This window comes from Ranitomeya imitator, chromosome 2 (genome assembly GCF_032444005.1).
Source record: "Ranitomeya imitator isolate aRanImi1 chromosome 2, aRanImi1.pri, whole genome shotgun sequence".
NCBI classification, from domain to species: Eukaryota; Metazoa; Chordata; class Amphibia; order Anura; family Dendrobatidae; genus Ranitomeya; species Ranitomeya imitator.
Genome location: NC_091283.1, coordinates 148,511,721 through 148,529,189, shown reverse-complemented (window position 1 = coordinate 148,529,189; position 17,469 = coordinate 148,511,721). Strand labels below are relative to the sequence as shown.

General features: G+C 47.6%; 1 protein-coding gene across 1 annotated transcript in view; it reads right to left on the bottom strand.

Moving 5' to 3' along the window:
• Positions 1 to 17,469, bottom strand: part of C5 (complement C5) — a 130,477-nt gene that overhangs the window by 32,141 nt on the left and 80,867 nt on the right. The window lies entirely within an intron of this gene.

The window sequence follows — 17,469 nt, the reverse complement described above, 5'->3', positions numbered from 1 at the left end:
GACCCAGCGTCCCACCTCACCCCAGGGGTCAGCCGCAGGTAGATATTGCACTGGTTTCTGGTTTTGCACATGTCTGTAATGGTTACACTATATGCATGCTTAGGCAGCTGAAGTGGATTAATACCCAATTAATGTGTGACTCATTTACTACCTTGCATCATATGCTTTTAACAATATATACAACTTGGCCTCCCATTTCTTGTTAAGGTGCTTGTGCACTATGGCACAGGATATAATTTTTGTTCCGTAATAAAGCCTTATTTTTATCTCATCCTGGATCTCTTCGTTTCGGCTGTCTGTAATGTTAGACCGAAGGTAGTGAGTATGGTTTTGGGGTTGATGTCAGCTGACATCAAGCCCAGAGGTTAGTAATGGAGAGGTGTCTATAAGACACCCCCATTACTAACCTCATAAGTATAAAGCAAAAAAAACACACAGAGAAAAGTCCTTTGTTTGTACAAAGTGTAAGGAGGTGAAGCACAATGAGAGTCTGGGGGCGGTTACCTTCTTGGCTTTGTGCCTGGAACCATTGAGCTGTGGTGCAGGTTTCCCAGGGGACAGACTTAGAGACTGGGACAGGAAAAAAGCCAGGCAGAGAGCGGGAAAGGCACGCACGCAAGACACAGAGCAGCATGGTTGTGTGAGGATAGCGCTAACACCGGGCTGTGCGCGGCGCTCCGGGCCGGCTATGTACCGAGAGCTGCTCTGAGGCCCAGACATGGCGTCCCCTGAAGTGCTGGAAGATTCGAGCTCCGGAGGCCTGTTCTGGGGGATACGGGGAGCTCGGGGACTTCCTGCAGGAGGAGCGGGCAGAGGGGGAGGAGGAGGACGAGCTGCGCTGCCACTTTGAGCAGGCAGCCCAACATGCCCAGAAACTGGCCCATGTGGCGACCACCCAGCAGCTGCTCTACCTGTATGCCCGGTACAAGCAGGTGAAGGTGGGGAAGTTCCCAGGTCTAGCATTTCCCTGGGAGCCATGTTGAATAATTTGCCGAGGTTCACTAGGAACAATGTAATGCTGTGGAGTTGGACGGAGCGTATCCGGGGAATGATGCGGATGCCTCCCATGACACCAACCCTGGAGGCAGAAATTGCATTGATGGCCCTGGAGGGGGAGGTGCGGGATTCTGTCATGCATAGGTCACCCCGAGAGATACCCTAGATAAAGTGCTGCGCATACTTGAGGAGACGCATGGGGACCCCACTGACGTAGGGGAACTTCACATGCGACTGTTTCACCGGGTACAACGGGAGGGAGAGACCGTGACCCAATTCATGAACGCCCTACAAGAGCTTCACACTGCTATCAGACGAAAGGACGGTGGCAGCGGCGTGGGAAATTGAGCAGGAAGAGGCCTGTGTGAATTTGCTGGAGCAGCCCCGCGATGAGTGGGTCCGAGTGCAGCAAGAGGATCCGGAGCTAGCTCAGTTGAGAAAGTGGGTCGTGTCTGAACAAATGCCCAATCGACACGAGAGGAGGTCCATGTCACCTGAACAACTGAAGATGCTACACCAGTGGGAGAGGCTCCAGTTGTGGGATGGTATCCTGTACCGGAAGGTATTCCTGCAAACAGAACTCAGTCTTGTTTGGCAGACGGTGATTTCCTTGTCCTTGATAGACCAGGTGGCTAAGGAAGCACATGAGAAAGGAGAACACTTTGGGCCAGATAAAACTTTCCAGTGGTTACAGCGCCTATTTTATCATCCCCACCTAAGGAACATTGTGGAGAAAGTATGTCAGCAATGCAGAAGTTGTGAGCTGGTTAAACCACCAGAACAACGAGCTCCCACAGAGACGGTGAGGTCTTCTGGCCCCATGGACCTACTGGCAATAGATTACTTGCCAATTGGACCAGCACACCAAGGCTATGAGCATTGTTTATTGATGATAGACCACTTTACTAAATTTGCCGTAGTGACGCCCACGCGGGACCAGACTACTGAGTCTGCTGCTCATGCAATCTGCAAACACTTCATGCAGGTGTACGGGTGCCCCAAGTGCATCCATTCTGATCAAGGGGCTTGCTTCCTCGGAAGAGTGATGGAGGAGCTACACCAGCTGTACAAAATCGATAAGTCCCGGACCACCCCTTATCATCCACAGGGGAATGGGGCTTGTGAAAGATTTAACCGCACTCTGATTCAAATGCTGAGGACCCTGGAAGAGGACCAGAAGGCGAAGTGGACTGAGTCCGTCCCTGAATTGGTGTGGGCGTATAACAATCGGAAACACAGCACCACCGGATTCACCCCCTACTCTTTGTTCTTTGGCTGACCCGGGAAGGGGCTGGCAGAGCTGGAGCTGGAACCCGAGGAGGACTACCCACGGACGGGGGTGTACTCCTGGGTTCAAAAACATCGGCGGCGGCTGCGGACAATTCAACGTCTAGTGTTATGATCTGGTGGCCTTGGAGCAGCATGAGACGTACTCTGGAGAAGGTGGCACCTGTACTGACCGCAAACCCTGAACTTAGCAGCGCAACTAGAAGTAGTCGTAGGGGGTACCTAACACTCCCTAGACCCCTCGACACAGCCCAAGAACTAACTACCCCTAAAGACAGAAACAGGAAACCTATCTTGCCTCAGAGAAAATCCCCAAAGGATAGACAGCCCCCCACAAATATTGACTGTGAGAGGAGAGGGAAATAACATACGCAGACATGAAATCAGGATTTAGCATAGGAGGCCATACTAGCTAAAATGAAAGAATAGAACAGAGTACTATGCGGTCAGTATTAAAACACTAGAAAATATCCACCACAGAAAATACAAAACACCACATCTGACTAAAGACATGGAGGGTATATCTGCATCTCCAGAGACACAGCTAGGCTGCAAAAAATCCTTCACAGACAAAGCTGGACAAGACAAAACATGAAAATGCATAGAACTATAAGGTCCACAGCAGGTGGACAGCAAAAACAAAGCCAGGACTTATCTTTGAAGAAAAGCACAGTGAACAGGAGAGACCAGAAGGGATGTGAATCCTCCAAAAACAATGGACAACTGGCATTGATTAAAGGATCAAGCAGGACTAAATAGCGGAGTCCAAATTGAACACACCTGATAAATGCTGCGATCCACACAGCAGCACTACCACTCAACCACCGGAGGGAGCCCAAGAGCAGAATTCACAACAGTACCCCCCCCCCCTTGAGGAGGGGTCACCGAACCCTCACCAGAGCCCCCAGGCCGATCAGGACGAGCCAAATGAAAGGCACGAACCAAATCATCAGCATGAACATCGGAGGCAACAACCCAAGAATTATCCTCCTGGCCATAACCCTTCCATTTGACCAGATACTGAAGCTTCCACCTCGAAAAACGAGAATCCAAAATCTTCTCAACCACATACTCCAATTCCCCATCAATCAACACCGGAGCCGGAGGATCAACAGAGGGAACAACGGGCACCACATACTTCCGCAACAAAGATCTATGGAAAACATTATGGATGGAAAAAGAGGCCAGAAGGGCCAAACGAAAAGACACAGGATTGATAATCTCTGAAATCCTATAAGGACCAATAAACCGAGGCTTGAACTTAGGGGAAGAAACCTTCATAGGAACATGACGGGAAGACAACCAGACCAAATCCCCAACCCGAAGCCGGGAACCAACACACCGACGACGGTTAGCAAAACCCTGAGCCACCTCCTGAGAAAACACCAAATTGTCCACCACATGAGCCCAAATCTGCTGCAGCCTGTCAACCACAGAATCCACACCAGGACAATCAGAAGGCTCAACCTGCCCTGAAGAAAAACGAGGATGAAAACCAAAATTACAAAAAAAAGGCGAAACCAAGGTAGCAGAACTAGCCCGATTATTAAGGGCAAACTCGGCCAATGGCAGGAAAGCCACCCAATCATCCTGATCAGCAGACACAAAGCATCTCAAATAAGTTTCCAAAGTCTGATTAGTTCGCTCGGTTTGGCCATTTGTCTGAGGATGAAATGCGGAAGAAAAAGACAAATCAATGCCCAGCCTAGCACAAAAGGCCCGCCAAAACCTAGAAACAAACTGGGAACCTCTATCGGACACAATATTCTCCGGAATGCCATGCAAACAAACCACATGCTGAAAAAACAACGGAACCAAATCAGAAGAGAAAGGCAATTTAGGCAAAGGTACCAAATGAACCATCTTAGAAAACCGGTCACAAACCACCCAGATAACAGACATCCTCTGGGAAACCGGAAGCTCTGAAATAAAATCCATAGAAATATGCGTCCAAGGTCTCTCAGGGACCCGCAAAGGCAAAAGCAACCCACTAGCGCGGGAACAGCAAGGCTTAGCCCGCGCACAAATCCCACAGGACTGCACAAAAGAACGCACATCCCGCGACAAAGAAGGCCACCAAAAGGACCTACCAACCAAATCTCTCGTACCAAAAATCCCAGGATGGCCAGCCAACACAGAACAATCTATCAGGAACATCTATCAGGAACAAACAGTTTCCCCACTGGACAGCGGTCAGGTTTATTCGCCTGAAACTCCTGAAGAAGCCATCGTAAATCAGGGGAGATGGCAGAAAGAATGGCAGAAAGAATCACCCCTTCCTTCAGAATGCCGACCGGCTCAAGAACCCCAGGGGAATCAGGAAAAAAACTCCTAGAGAGGGCATCCGCCTTAACATTCTTAGTACCAGGAATGTACGAGACCACAAAATCAAAACGGGAGAAAAACAGGGACCATCGAGCCTGTCTAGGATTCAGCCGTTTGGCAGACTCGAGGTAAATCAGATTCTTATGATCGGTCAGGACCACAATACGGTGCTTGGCCCCCTCAAGCCAATGTCGCCACTCCTCAAATGCCCACTTCATAGCCAACAACTCCCGATTGCCGACATCATAATTGCGTTCCGCAGGCGAAAACTTCCGAGAAAAGAAGGCACACAGTTTCATCAAGGAACCATCAAAATTCCTCTGAGACAAAACGGCCCCTGCCCCAATCCCAGACGCGTCAACCTCAACCTGAAATGGAAGAGAAACATCCGGCTGACGCAACACAGGGGCAGAAGTAAATCGGCGTTTAAGCTCCTGAAAGGCAGAAACAGCCGCAGAGCACCAATTCGTCACATCAGCACCTTTCTTCGTCAAATCGGTCAGAGGTTTAACCACACTGGAGAAGTTGGCAATTGAACGACAATAAAAATTAGCAAAGCCCAAGAATTTCTGAAGGCTCTTCACAGATGTGGGCTGAATCCAATCATGAATGGCCTGAACCTTAACCGGATCCATTTCTATAGATGCGGGAGAAAAAATGAAGCCCAAAAAAGAAACCTTCTGCACTCCAAAGAGGCACTTTGACCCCTTCACAAATAAAGCATTATTACGGAGGATCTGAAATACCATCCTGACCTGTTTGACATGAGACTCCCAATCATCGGAAAAAAATCAAAATTTCATCCAAATATACAACCATGAATTTATCAAGATAACTCCGAAAGATATCATGCATGAAGGATTGGAACACAGATGGGGCATTAGAGAGTCCGAATGGCATCACAAGGTATTCAAAATGGCCTTCGGGCGTATTAAATGCAGTTTTCCATTCGTCACCCTGCTTAATACGAATAAGATTATATGCCCCTCGAAGGTCAATCTTAGTAAACCAGCTAGCCCCCTTCCTGTCTGATCGGTACGCGTCGATGGACCGGGTCCTTCTTTGGACCCGGTACATCGACGATGTATTTTTGATCTGGCAGGGGGCATCTGAGGACCTCCTTGCCTTCATGGCGTCTGAATGACAACCACCTTAACATTCATTTAACATTTAAGTGGGACGCTGTGCAAGTTGACTTCCTTGACGTCATGGTTAGGAAGGATCCCTCTGGTCTCGTCCAAACTGATCTTTTTCGTAAGCCTACTTCAACTAATACCGTACTACATGCGTCGTCTTGCCACCCGTCGCATATTATTGGGGCTGTACCCACTGGGCAGTTTCTTCGCCTGCGCCGGATCTGCTCATCTGAGTTAGATTTTGAGCGACAGGCTGAAGAGCTACAAACCAGATTTCTTAATCGCGGTTACAGCAGGAGATCTATAAAAAAGGCATATAATAGAGCCAAGGCCACTACACGAACATCTCTTCTATATGATAATTCTGTGAGGGGCGCCTCATGATCTGGCCAGAAACTACGATTTCTAACTAATTTTAGTTCTCAGGCACCCAAGATCCGTGAGGCCCTTTTGAAGTCATGGCCTATACTCAAAATTGATAACACCATCTCTAAAATATTGCCGGAACATCCACTTATGTCCTTTAGGCGGGCTAGGAACCTCAAGGACCACCTGACACGTAGTCACTATGAGGGGATTCCTAGAACCACGTTTCTGGATAATGCCACCAGGCGATGTGGATCAGCCCCTTGTGGCAAATGTGTGGCATGCCCCAACATGGATCGGACTGACATCTTCTCTGATTCTGGGAGTAGCAAAGTATATAAGATCAAGAAAGTAATCATATGTAATACACGGTACGTCATATATTACGCCACGTGCCCTTGTGGCTTAATTTATGTCGGTCTAACTACTCGTCCTCTTAAAATCCGGATACGTGAACACGTCCGTGGAATCGAGGCTGCAGCTAGTTGCACGGATATTTCTACTTTAAACACACTCCCAAAACATTTTAAACTTTTTCATGGGAGTAATGGGAGCCTCATTAGGTTTAGGGGCATTGATTCCCTTAACGTTGGTATTCGGGGGGGAAAACTCTCCTCGAGGTTGGCATGCCTCGAATCGAGGTGGATATGGACACTTCGGACTGTTCACCCCCTCGGGCTCAATGAGCATTTAAGCTTTGCTCCTTTTCTACCTCAGTAATGTGAATGTGTGTGTTCTTTGCGGACAGCCATCCGTTTTTTGTTTTTAATTCTTCTTTTATACTTTTTAGATTACCGTATATACTCGAGTATAAGCCGAAATTTTCAGCCCAAATTTTTGGGCTGAAAGTGCCCCTCTCGGCTTATACTCGAGTCACGGTAGCGGTGGAGTCGGCGGGTGAGGGGGAGAGGTCGCTAAGGTATACTTACCTAGTCCCAGCGATCCTCGCGCTGTCCCTGCCGTCCCACGGGCTTCTGTGCTGCAGCTTCTTCCCTTCTTCAGCGGTCACGTGGGACCTCTCATTACAGAAATGAATAGGCGGCTCCACCTCCCGTAGGGGTGGAGCTGCCTATTCATTTCTCTAATCAGCGGTGCCGGTGACCGCTGACAGGAAGAGGCTGCAGCACAGAAGACGGGGAGGAAGGCGGGGAGCGTCAGGATCGCTGGGACTAGGTAAGTATATCATACTTACCTGTCCCCGTTCCAGCCGCCGGGCGCCGCTCCATCTCCCCGGCGCCTCCATCTTCCCGGCGTCTGCGCTCTGACTGTTCAGGCAGAGGGCGCGATGACGCGTATAGTGTGCGCGGCGCCTGATCAGTCAGAGCAGAGGCGCCGGGAAGATGGAGGCGCCGGGACCGGACGCTGGGAGCTGCAATCAAGAGAGGTGAGTATGTGTTTTTTTTTTTATTGCAGCAGCGGCCATGGCACAGATTTATGTGCAGCATCTATGGGGCAGTATGAACGGCACACAGCACTATATGGGGCATCTGTGCAGCATCTATGGGGCAATATGAACGGCACACAGCACTATATGGGGCATCTGTGCAGCATCTATGGGGCAGTATGAACGGCACACAGCACTATATGGGGCATCTGTGCAGCATCTATGGGGCAATATGAACGGCACACAGCACTATATGGGGCATCTGTGCAGCATCTATGGGGCAATATGAACGGCACACAGCACTATATGGGGCATCTGTGCAGCATCTATGGGGCAGTATGAACGGCACACAGCACTATATGGGGCATCTGTGCAGCATCTATGGGGCAGTATGAATGGCACACAGCACTATATGGGGCATCTGTGCAGCATCTATGGGGCAATATGAACGGCACACAGCACTATATGGGGCATCTGTGCAGCATCTATGGGGCAATATGAACGGCACACAGCACTATATGGGGCATCTGTGCAGCATCTATGGGGCAATATGAACGGCACACAGCACTATATGGGGCATCTGTGCAGCATCTATGGGGCAATATGAACGGCACACAGCACTATATGGGGCATCTGTGCAGCATCTATGGGGCAATATGAACGGTGCAGAGCACTGTATGGGGCATCTGTGCAGCATCTATGGGGCAATATGAACGGTACAGAGCACTATATGGCACAGCTATGGGGAAATAATTATTTATTTTTGAAATTCACCGGTAAATGCTGCATTTCCACCCTAGGCTTATACTCGAGTCAATAAGTTTTCCCAATTTTTTGTGGCAAAATTAGGGGGGTCGGCTTATACTCGGGTCGGCTTATACTCGAGTATATACGGTAACTGTTTACCTCTTTGGCCTTATGACTGATGTATTTCTACTCTATGGATCGTTATCAGAAGTGATATATTATATACTGCGCAACTTATGATGCGGGAGTGTGCCAGCTATACGGATTTCGGTGCTGGATAATGGAGTGTTTCAGGATACCATACTCACCCTCTTGGATAAATACCAACTGTCTACTTCCCTTTTTTCATGATTGACATACTATTACCTTATGGACTCTAAGTTAAAGTGAAATACTGTTTGTCCTAAGTTATGGGACGTAGCCAGCTATATGGACTATGATATCGGATAATGGGGTATCTCTGGACCCTATATTTACCCTTGGATACAAATGAGTGTGTATAGAATGATTATACTGTTTGTTTATTTCCATCAACGGATGTGTTATTGTTATGGCGTTTATTATTACATATATTTTGTGATATGTATATATTTTTTGTCTTATTTTGCCATTTATTGACCTATCATCTGCTTATGTATTCTGTGCCACATTGGTATCGGGGGTCTCTGTGGTCCGTACTCTTCCTCTGCTTTTTCTGGCCCCTTTCTTTCTGTCCCTTGCTGGTGTGGTGATCCTGTATTATGCCTTACCCTATGTATGCGTTCTCCATCTGTGGTAGCGGTATCCATGGTGAGCGTTGCTGGTGGGATCACGTGGGGCCCCACGTGGTTCCCCTGCACGCTTCCGGTTTCATGCTGCCCTTTGAGCTTTTTTTCGATCTTCAGGATATCAAATAGCATTCCTCCCTTCTTCGGCTCCTGGGCTGTTATTCTTTTATTCGGACTCCCATGACAGCACTACGAGAGAGAGGATCCGCCCTTCAGGAACAGGAAACCTACAGATACAAAAGGGCGGCACCTCTCCCCATGCATCAGTTGGTTTCCTGTTCCTGGAGGGACTGGATCCTACAAGAAGATTGCTAGCAGATTCCAGGCCGGCCGGACCGATTCGGGTAGCGAGGGGGTCTCCTACCTCGGCCGGTGCGGGGTACCTGAAGCAGACACGGTGGCTCTGGCAGGGCTGCACGGCAGTGTCTGATCAGCGTGGAGCGGTCGCCAGGGGGTGTCCGGTCTCCGGAAGCCGCGCGTGGTATGTATAAAGGTCCTCCTCCCTTGGGGGGGTCGGCAGCATTGTGGGGGCGCCCTCGGAGTCTCCCGGCATGGTCTCGGAGTCCCACGCTGTTCACAGCGCTGACAGGAAGCGCTGTGGACTAGGGGTGACGTCGGGGGGCGGAGCCGGCGGTGTCTTCCGGGTCGCGGAGCTTCTGCGCATGCGCAGGAGCTCCAAGATGGCGGCGCCCACCGGTAAATGTGCGCCGATCACCCTCAGGTGTCGGCTGATCCCCTGCAGCTGCGGGGGGGGGGTGGAAAGTGGCTACAAGCGCGGCATAATTACGCTGGCCGAAGGAGGGGCTATATATCGGCTCCAGGTGCGCGATCCTTGCTCCTGGTCTCCAAACTGAAGATGGAGTCTGATCAGGATCAGCAGCCTCTGCTGCTGGATGAAGTGCCTCAGAAATCCATGGAGAAGGATCATGAGAAAAAGAGCGATGGGTCTGGCCGCAGAAGCTCCTCCAGACAGGGGTCTGGAGCGTCAGCCAGAAAAGATCCCCCTCGTACTTCGGTATCTTCTGGGTGTGGGGCAGCCACTGGTAAGTGACCTTCGAGAAAGTTCACTTAGTGACTAGTGTCCCCTCATATGTTTTGTGCAGGGAAAGAAAAGCGTCAGTAAGGCGAAGCATAGGGAGTGTGCCATCTGCGGGGTCCCCTTGCCTGACTCACACCCTAAAAAACTATGTGACCCCTGTATCCAGCAGACGGTGAGGTCCTGGAAGGAGGGGAGGGGGTATAGCATGTAGATCTTACATTCTAGTCTACCTTACTTATCCCCTTAGGTAGCAGAAGAGTCCTCTTCTATTGCGGCCAGTCTAAAGGAAATGGTTAGAATGGAGGTCAAGCAGTCCATTAAGAACCTTTCACAGACAGGAGGCTCTAAGCAAAAAACTCAGTGGGCATCTGATTCGTCTGTGGATAAGGACAGGAGCGAGGAATCGGACGATTCAGCAGCTTCATCCTCCTCTTCGGAAGAAGACGCTGCTCGGTTTTGCCTACCCATAGAGAGGATAGACAAATTAATAAAGGCGGTCAGAGGCACAATGGGTATAACAGAACCCAAGCCTCAACTATCTAAAGAACAAATGATGTTCAGCGGGTTAGAACAGAAAAAGCGCAGAGTCTTTCCTTTAAATGAGAAAATACAGGAACTTATCAACAGGGAGTGGAGAAAACCAGAGAGAAAAGGCTCCTTACCACCTGCGCAGAAACGTCGGTACCCTTTTGATGACCCAGCAGTGGGTAGCTGGGAGAAGGCCCCAAAGCTGGATGCAGCAATTGCCAAGGTAGCAAAGCGATCCTCTCTCCCGTTTGAGGATATGGGGACACTTAAAGACCCCCTGGATAGGAAAGTGGATACCTTCCTAAAGGGAACCTGGGAAATGGCAGCCGGCTCCTTAAGACCTGCGGTGGCGTCAACCTGCACGGCAAGGTCAATGATGGTCTGGCTGGACCAGTTGGAGACCCAATTAAAACAGGGGGCCTCTAGAGATTCCATACTCTCAGCGTTACCAATAATCCAGGAGGGGGCGGCTTTTTTATCGGACGCCTCAATTGACTCCGTAAAGTTGGCAGCTAGAGCAGCAGGACTTTCTAATGCTGCAAGGAGAGTCCTATGGCTGAAATGCTGGCCGGGGGATATGCAGGCGAAAGCAAAGCTCTGCGCTATCCCTTGTAAAGGCGAGTATCTATTTGGGCCTACCCTGGATGAGCTCCTGGAGAAGGCAGGGGATGATAAGAAAAAGTTTCCCAATCTTTTCACTCCATATCGCCGTCCCTTCAACAAAAGAAGGTTCAATCGGGGAGGAAGGCGCACCTCCTCACCGGGTAGGGATCGTTCCAGATGGGATGATAAGCGAAAAAGAGGCACAGGTCTCATGTTTCGCCGTAACCCGACGGAAAACAAAAAACAAGACCAATGACTGGCAATCCCGGTGGGAGGGAGACTGTCGCATTTCTCGGCAGAGTGGTCAAAAATCACAAACAGTGTTTGGATAAAAGACACTGTTTCCCATGGTCTCAGACTTGAGTTTGTCCATACCCCACGGGACAAATTCCAGTTAACACCCTGGCGTTCATCTCCCACTGAACAATTTGCCTTAGAAGAGGAAGTGAGGACTCTTTGCTCCAAAAATGTTTTGATTGAAGTGCCGTATTCTCAGGCAGGGAAGGGGTTCTACTCTCCCCTTTTCCTAATTCAAAAACTGGATATGTCTTATAGGACCATTATAAACCTTAAGGGTCTCAATAAGTTTTTGGTAAAACATACCTTCAAAATGGAGTCCATCAATTCGACAATAAAAATGCTTTTCAACAATTGTTTTATGGTAGTAGTGGATTTGAAAGATGCCTACTATCATGTACCCATTCACGCTGATTTCCAACAATACCTAAGGGTAGCAGTACTAATGGGGGGTAGGATTCAACATTTTCAGTTCAGGGCACTTCCCTTCGGGATAACTTCTGCTCCTAGAGTGTTCACTAAAATAATCGCTGAAGTCATGGCACATTTAAGAGAATCAAATGTCCTTATAATTCCCTACTTGGATGATTTCCTCATTGTAGGAAACTCAGTAGATCACTGTCTGTCACAATGGGAGGTTACTAAAGCCAAGCTAGAACACCTGGGTTGGATCATAAACTTCGAAAAATCTAAGTTACAGCCCCTAAATATTCAAAAGTTCCTGGGTCTAATGTTGGATTCAGTGACACAACAGTGTCTCCTCCCTATAGAAAAAATAGATCTAATTCAAATGTATGCGTTAAAAACAATCAATACACCTTCCATGACACTTAGGCAAGCAATGTCTCTACTTGGGTCACTCACATCTTGCATTCCAGCAGTTAAGTGGGCTCAGTTCCACACCAGATCCCTACAGAGAGAAGTCTTGTTCCATGACAGAGCCTTGGGAGGCGCGTTAAATGGGAAAATAACGTTAGGGCCAACCACGCTAGATTCCCTTAGGTGGTGGTCAGATAAAAAGAATTTATCAGCGGGGGTTCCCTGGATAGTAAATGTGTCCCGGGTGATAACCACAGACGCCAGCTCTTCAGGGTGGGGAGCCTACATGGGGGACATGGTGGTCCAGGGACAATGGGAACCCTTCACAACATTCTCATCCAACCAAAGGGAGTTGTTGGCGGTTGAATTGGCTGTTAAAAAATTCCTCATATATCTGCAGGGCCAGCACGTCAGAATTCTGTCGGACAACAGAGTTGCAGTCGCTTACATAAACCGGCAAGGGGGAACTCGTTCCGAGACATTGATGCAAATCACGGATCGATTGTTCCAGGTGGCAGAGCACAATTTTCTATCTTTGACGGCTCTCCACATCAAAGGAAAGGAAAATGTGGCAGCAGATTTCCTCAGCCGAAACGTGTTAAGACAAGGAGAGTGGTCTCTCAACAAAGACATTTTCAATCTGATCGTCTGCAGATGGGGTCAACCAGTGGTAGACCTGTTCGCCACCAGAAACAACAGAAAAGTAAAACTTTTTTGCTCGCTAAATCCCAGGGAGAATCCCTTGGCGGTGGACGCGTTTCTGATAAAATGGGATTTTCCACTGGCCTATGCGTTCCCACCACTGAACCTGATACCTCTAGTGGTGAGGAAAATCAGGGAAGATCGAGCGAAAGTCATCCTTATCGCCCCCTTTTGGCCCAGAAGAACCTGGTTTGCCTGGCTCAAGACAATGTCTGTATCGGTTCCCTGGGTACTACCAGAGATCCCGAACCTGCTTTCTCAGGGACCGATCTCCCATCCACAAGTGGCAGCGCTCCATTTAACGGCGTGGAGTTTGAACGGTCACTATTAGTGGGGAAAGGCTTCTCTCCAAATTTAGTCGAGACACTCCTAAAGAGGAGAAAGCAAATAACTACAAAAATCTACTCTAGAACTTGGAGGAAGTTCTTGTCTTGTTCAAGATTTGACATCCGAGACGGGGTACCAATACAACAAATTTTAGAGTTCCTACAGAGGGGTCTCGAGTTAAAACTCTCAACTAGTACCCTTAGAGTACAGGTCTCAGCTCTGGGTGCCCTGTTTTCATGCAATATAGCTAACAATTATTGGATAGCGAGGTTTATGAAGGCAGTTAGTAGATCTAGACCGGTATATAAGGATAGAACAGTTCCATGGGATTTAAATTTAGTTCTGTCCTCTCTAACAAAACCCCCCTTTGAACCTCTGCAAGAGGCCTCGATCAAAATGTTGACGCTTAAGACAGCCTTCCTGATTGCCATAACCTCAGCTCGCAGGATAGGGGATATCCAGGCACTTTCTAGAGCTCCTCCATACACAGAAATCTTATCAGACAGAGTAGTCCTTAGACCAGACCCGGCATATCTGCCGAAGGTAGCGACACGTTTCCATAGATCACAGGAGATAGTTTTGCCATCCTTTATTCCTAATCCCTCTAATCCTAAAGAGCAGGAGCTTCATACGTTAGACGTTAGGAGATCTCTCCTTCAGTATATCTCAGCCACTGATAATTGGAAAAAAGATGGAGCACTGTTTCTTTCCTTCCAAGGTCCAAGGAAAGGATTTAGAGTGTCAAAATATTCACTAGCCAAATGGATTAGGGAAACTATCTCTCTAGCTTATACAGCAGGTGGGGGGCCAGCTCCGCAGAATCTAAAGGCACATTCCACCCGGGCCATGGCGTCATCCTGGGCAGAGAGATCTGGAGTGTCAGTGGAGCAAATATGTAAGGCGGCCACTTGGTCATCTCCTTCCACTTTCTTTAAACACTATCGGTTGGATTTGGGGTCCTCCTCTGATCTCTCCTTTGGGTTAAGGGTGCTACAGACTATAGTCCCTCCCTAAGGTAGCTTACATCTCTGTAAATCTCTCGTAGTGCTGTCATGGGAGTCCGAATAAAGCATTAAGCTACTTACTGGTAGCGGCATTTTTCGGAGGCCCATGACAGCACCCTTAGTTCCCTCCCTATTCACGTGGGGGTAGCACTTCCTATAGTGTATATAATGATAGATTTCACGAGTGGTATCTAGTTCGATACAATGGATTGTTTTGTATATAAACTGTATATAATGTATATTTGTGTACCACTAACCGCGGTAGTCCTCTCAAGCTCTGAAATACAACTGATGCATGGGGAGAGGTGCCGCCCTTTTGTATCTGTAGGTTTCCTGTTCCTGAAGGGCGGATCCTCTCTCTCGTAGTGCTGTCATGGGCCTCCGAAAAATGCCGCTACCAGTAAGTAGCTTAATGCTTTTGCCCCTTGTTAATATGGCGATCCGCATTTGTTTACCTAGCCCACGCATGCGCTCTTCATTTGTAGCGGCGGTGTCCATGGTGAGCGCTGTTGGTGAGTCATGTGGGTTGCCACGTGACTCCCCTTCGCGCTTCCTTGTGTACGCTGCCCTCTGGACGCTCTATGGTTACTTAGTAACCGCGTAGTACTTCCGGCTTTAGCGCACTTTCCATTTCCGGTCTGTGGCCTTTTTATTCCCCTCACTTCTTCTTTCCTGCGTGCCCCCTGACGAAGGTGTTCCGAAACGCGCGTTGGGGCGGGCGCCGGGACCCCCACTGGCCAGCACTTGCTCATACTGTACGGTGATGTATCCTGAACCTTTCTTTGTTATCTCTATTTCCCTATATGTGTAGCTCTATTGTGAGCCGGGACTGGGATTAAGGGGATACATTCTTCCTCTCTGTATTCATGTATGTATAGCAGTATGGTGTCAGGACATCCCCCTTTTATATGTATACATTTCTGAATTAATCATTGTGGTTGATGTGGGTACCTAGCGCCTGTTGTTTGTTACATTGGTGGCTTTCCGTTGCTGCCACCACTTCTGTGTATTCCTAAATAAAGTATTTGTTGCATTTTCTAGACCTGATTGTTGAGTGGAAGTTTCCTTCCCCCCCCCCCTTTCTGTGTATCTATATGTATCAATAACTGGTCGACTATAAATCCATGGCAGACTTGGTCCCTTTCATTTTAAATATATTAAGACTGACGTACTTATATATGTTGTGACCATGTACTGTTACTGTCTGCCATCAGTCACCGTTCTCCTTTTTTACCCTTAATCCTAGCAAACAAATCAGTAAGCAAAGGCAAGGGGTATTGAAATTTGACCGTGATCTTATTCTGTTGGCCTAATGCATATTGATCTGTATGTATTGCAACAACTATTGTTTGTTTAATATGATGTGATTTATATATCTGCATGCATATTGTTCACGTCAACAAAGTTAAAAAAAAAAAAAAAGTCCTCATTTACAGACAGGATGTTCCTCCTCCCCTTCCCTGTGAGCACATTTCTTGTGTGGAGCTGAAGCTGAAAGCACAGCAGATCTGTCTCTCTCAGAAACCAGATTGATCCTGTTCTCATGTTTTAAGCTGGATATTCTTAATTCTTAATAAATGAACATTCTCTGTTGCTCGTTGTAGACATCACGCTGATTAACCCGCTGCTAACAGGTTATGAGCCCAGGAGTCAAAGCAATCCCAAACCTCCAGAGCACAGAGATAGAAAGACAACAGCAAACTGAGAAGAAGTACAATGGCCACCAGCAGCAACTCCACAAAGTTTACAGTGCCAAGCCTGAATAACCAGAACTACCAATCCTGGAAATTCAAGTTGAAGATGCTGCTGATAAGAGAAGGTACGAGGAAATACACTCAGGACCCTAAGCCTGACCCAGTACCACAGGAATGGCTAGAAATGGATCAGAAAGCACAGAGCACCATATCACTCAGTATAGAGGATGATCAGATTGTGCATGTGTGTAAGTGTGAATCTGCAAAGGAAATGTGGGAGCAGTTGCAGAAAGTACATGAGAGAATAAATTTAAGTAATAAACTCTATCTAATGAGAAAGCTGTATCAGTCTAAGCTACACAATGACCAGGACATGCAGGACTACATTAGAAATACTCTGGAGACCGTAGAGCGCCTGCGGGGCATTGGGGAAGATATGAAGGACTTCCATGTAGCAGCACTATTACTTAGTGGTCTCCCAGAAAGCTATGACACTCTGGTAACTGCACTAGATGCACGCCCAGATGATGAGCTGACATTGGAATACGTCAGAGGAAAGCTTGTAGATGAATATAAGAGAAAGACAGAAAATGTGAGCAGCAAGATATGTAACAAGGAAACTGCTTTACAAACACATGATGTACCCACCAGCAGAAACCACCCTAAAGAGACACGTGAATGTTTTGTATGCAAGAAGCCAGGTCATTTAAAAGCTGAATGCAGAGTCTGGAAAGCTAAAATGAGTCAGTTGAAAAAGCAAAACAGCCAACAGAGTTAAGAGTGCTGTATCTGGAAACAATGATTCGGCAAATACTGAAGCTGCATTCACATCAGTCAATGCATTTAAATCAAAGCATGCGTGGTGTATAGATTCTGGTGCAACCAGTCACATGACCAATGACAGAGACTTCTTTCCTAAGAAAAGTACTACAAGAACAGAACAACCACTAGATTTAGTACACACGGATATCTGTGGTCCAATGCGTACTCAGACCCCTGGAAAGAAGAGATATTTTCTTACATTTATTGATGACAATTCAAGATATACAGTTGTCTATTTACTTCACAGCAAAAATGAAGTTCCAGAGAAACTTGGAATATATCTAGCTGAAGTACACTACAAGTTTGGAAGAATGCCAAAAACTTTACGTGCAGATAATGGAGCTGAGTATACAAGTAATGAAACACAGAGCATTTTAAAGAAAAATGGAATCATATTTCAAACTACTGTACCATACAACCCTGAGCAAAATGGTGTAGCAGAAAGAAGGAACCGGACACTCTGTGAAAGCGCAAGGAGTATGTTATTTGATGCTAATTTGCCTACAGTATATTGGGGCAAAGCTATTATGACGGCTTGTTATCTTCAGAACAGACTACCAAGTAAAGCGACAGAGAAAACTCCATTTGAGCAATGGAATGGTACAAAACCAAAACTACAACACATA